The 4,027-nt window shown below is 41.4% G+C and overlaps 1 long non-coding RNA gene across 1 annotated transcript; it reads right to left on the bottom strand.

Moving 5' to 3' along the window:
• Window positions 1–1,188: 1,188 nt before the first annotated feature.
• LOC137335408 (uncharacterized) lies at window positions 1,189–3,563 on the bottom strand. Its single transcript, XR_010966401.1, has 3 exons — window positions 3,501–3,563; window positions 2,163–2,241; window positions 1,189–1,508 (listed from the first exon to the last, which is right to left on the bottom strand). It is a non-coding gene; the product is annotated as an uncharacterized lncRNA (long non-coding RNA).
• Window positions 3,564–4,027: the final 464 nt, after the last annotated feature.

Below are 4,027 nucleotides of genomic sequence, written 5' to 3'. Positions count from 1 at the left end.
AAATGTATACAGGAAGACATTAATAAACTCAAGAACGGGCATGTAATTGTCAAATTAATTTCAATATAGCTAAGTGTGAGGTGGTACATTTTGGTAGGAAGAATAAGAGGGCCACATACTGCTTGAGTCTAAATGGGGTAGAGGAGCAGAGGGATCTGGGGGTACAGATACATAAATTACTAAAAGTAGAGAGACAGATTAATAAGGTCATAAAAAAAGCAAACCAAGCACTGGGGTTCATTTCTAGAGGGATAGAATTGAAAAGCAGAGAAGTTATGTTAAACCTGTATAGAACCTTGGTTAGACCACACTTGTACTGTGCACAGTTCTGGTCTCCATATTATAAAAAGGGTTTGGAGGCACTGGGGAAGGTGCAAAAAAGATTTACTAGGATATACCAGAACTGAGAGGTTATACCTATCAGGAAAGATTGAGCAGGCTGGGGCTCTTTTCTCTGGAAAAGAGAAGACTGAGGGGTGACCTGATAGAGATCTTTAAGATTATAAAAGGGTTTGATAGGGTAGAGGTAGAGAAGATATTTTTAATTGTGGGGGAGACCAGAACTAGGGACTATAAATATAAGATAGTCACTAATAAATCTAATAGGGAATCCAGGAGAAATTTCTTTACCCAGAGAATGGTTAGAATGTGGAACTCGCTACCACAAGGAGTAGTTGAGGTGCCTAGCATAGATGCATTTAAGGGGCAGCTAGATAAACACATGAGGGAGAAAGGAAAAGAAGGATATGTTGATGGGGTTAGATTAAGTAGGCGTGGGAGGAGGCACATGTGGAGCATCAACACCCGCTGAATGGGCTGAATGGCCTGTTTCTGTGCTGTACGTTCTATGTAAAAATTAATGAGCATTTGGAGATGTACGGGATAATCGTGGACAGTCAGTACAAACTTTCCCTTGCGACTCCTGAACAATATGCCTGCAACATATAATTTTCTCATTACAATCATCGCTTCCCTCTTGTGCTAGTTCATGGAATCGCTCATCGGTTATTCATCTTATCCAACTAATTTTGAACATGTCTGCTGCAACATAATTCAAAACGCCTCCAGGATTCTTCTTACTTTAGTATTCAAGGACCAAATTTCATATCCATACAGTGTTGTTGGCCAAACACCTTACAATATTACAGTGCAAATGAAGACCAAAGTAGGTATAATGTAACATGCTAACTTAAAAAAAAAAAAATTCTCAGGATATGGGCATCGCTGGCGAGGCCGGCATTTATTGCCCGTCCCTAGTTGCCCTTGAGAAGGTGGTGGTGGGCCTTCTTCTTGAACCGCTGCAATCTGTGTGGTGAAGATGCATCCCACAGTGCTGTTAGTTTGGGGGTTCCAGGACTTTGACCCAGCGACGATGAAGGAACGGCCGAGATATGTCCAAGTTGGGGATGGTGTGTGACTTGGAGGGGAACTCGGAGGTGGTGGTGTTCCCATGCACCTCCTGCCCTTGTCCTTCTGGATGGTGGAGGTCGCGGGTTTGGGTGGTGCTGCTGAAAAAGAAAAAGGCTTAAATTTATAACACACTTTATTACAGAAATATCTCGTAGTGCTTCACATCCAATGAATTACTTTGAAATATAGTGACCGTTGCTATGTAAGCAAATGTGTCAGCCATTTTGTGCACAGCAAAATCTCACAAACAGCATTGAGATGAGTGCCAGTCAATCTATTTCTGGTGGTAATTGTTGAGGGAATAATAATGAGGCATTAAGTTGATGCAGAAATAGCGCTACAATCTTCTAAGGGTTAACCGCATGGTTACCAGTGACTAGTTGCAAAGATAATTATCCAAAACTTTTTTTTAGAAACTCAGCAATCATGAGCACTGAGCAAAATGTCACTGATTTAGACAATCTGACTGCCTTGTGATCAAAATTTTGTTGATGATTTGATCAAGTTATTTCAACCATAGGCACTAGTCATGTGAGTCTAAGAAAGTTCAGATAGGCAGCTGGGTCAATTAGATCAGATATAAAGGGTTTTCAGGCAGAAATGATCAAACTGGGAGACACTGCAGCCTGGGAACAATATGTTCACTGTATGTTACTGATCAGATTCCAATATACACTGTTGACCGCTTGCAGAACAGCCCATTTGGATTTATAGGACATTATATGCAGCACCTAAATAAAGAATGCACTTACACAGCACCTTTCACAACCTCAGGACGTCCCGAAGCTCTTTACAGCCAATGAAGTACTTTTTTTTTCCGTGTAGTCGCTGCTGTAATGTAGGAAACACAGCAGCCAATTTGTACACAGCAAACTCCCACATAAACCAATGAGAGATAATTACCAGATAACATATTTTAATGATGTTGGTTGAGGGATAAATATTGGCCAGGACACCGGAGAGAACTTCCCTGCTCTTCTTCAAATACTGCCTTGGGATTTTTTACATCTACCTGGGAGGACAGACAGGGCCACGGTTTAACATCTCATCCAAAAGATGGCACCTCTCACTGCGTAATTCCAAGGAGTCCGCACTCATACAGTGCAGCTAAAGAAACAATATACAAACCCACTCTTATGGTATTACTTGTGTTCAAAGGATCAGTCACCTCGAGCTGCTTCTGTGTACCTCCTGGCAGCTGACTGGGCCTGGGTCCCTCTCCCTCTGGAAAAAGCAGCCTTGAAAGCTTCTGTTTTCATTCTGTTTCCTCAAGACTCCCTCCCTGCCCCACAAACAGTACAAGTATCCAGGGTTTATAACAACATTGCAACATTTTTAATCTGTCATCTAAAAACCTCTCTCACTTTCTGTTCTCCATGCCTAAATTATACGTGGTTTTAAAATGTTTATTTTTCATTTTAGTCAAAAGATAATTGCTTTCCATATGAAAAAACTACACTTCACAGTGAAGTATGAAAATGTGAAGTGATAAATTTTTGTACCCACCTTACCCATCATCAACAGATGTTATACACAGAGCTAACACGGGAGGTATATTAGGTGGGGTGGCCAAAAGGCAGAGGAGTTTAGGGAGGAAATTTCAGAGCCTGTGACCTAGACAACGGAAAGCATGGCCACCAATGGTAGGGCAAAGGGAGGGAGGGTTGATGCACAAGAGGCTCTTACCACTGGAATCTGTGGCCATGACTGTAACTAACCACTCCCAGCCACAAGCTCTGATCTTTCCTCATTGAAAAATCCTCGTTGCAGTCAGCACAATACAATTGTCACCAGCTGCTGCAGAAAAATCTGTCTAGCAGTTTGACGTTTAGACAAATGCATCAATTTGACAAAATGAGACATCTGTTTTCATTTGTTTTTCTATTTTGCTTTTTTTCACTCCTCTCCAATGCGATGGTAATGACTTAAGCTGTGGAAGAATTCAATAGCCCTCTGTGATCTCACCTGATAACAGGCTCTAATCTGTAAATCATGAAGTATTGACAGATTATGCAAACATATCCACTCGAATAACCTTTGCTGGTAACTTATTCAACAAGTCAAAAGATTTCCATCTGACATGTCCTTACCCATATCGTCCTAATTTTTAAACTTGTGTCCCCTGATGTTTGAGCTCCTCACCATCGGACCCGAGTCATTTGCCAGTAATATGTCGCTATCTAACCGCTCCTCTCCTGGGAAAGCCAGCACGCTACAACCACCTTCCACAGATCCCACCCACCAGGATCTGTGAGAAACGTATCTTTCTCAATTGGATATTGTGCAAGGAAATACAAAAGGATTAAACTCTATACTTCAAAGGGTTAACGGTGTTTTCTATCGCAACTGATCCAACACCATTTAGCTGCTAGTCACATGCACTTCCCTCATTACGAGAGTGAATATCTTCCTTTCTGGGAAAAAAAAATATATTTGTATTCAACAATTAAACTACTCCACCCTAACCATAGCCAATGATATTCTTACAACAGCTTACATGAACCAATCACTTGGAGTCATGTTAGGATGCCAATTTTTTTTTATTCATTCATGGGCGTCGCTGGCAAGGCCAGCATTTATTGACCATCCCTAATTGCCCTTGAGAAGGGACTCATCG

The sequence above is a fragment of the Heptranchias perlo genome, chromosome 19, assembly GCF_035084215.1.
Source record: "Heptranchias perlo isolate sHepPer1 chromosome 19, sHepPer1.hap1, whole genome shotgun sequence".
NCBI lineage: Eukaryota > Metazoa > Chordata > Chondrichthyes > Hexanchiformes > Hexanchidae > Heptranchias > Heptranchias perlo.
This window is presented reverse-complemented; position numbering and strand designations above follow the sequence as displayed.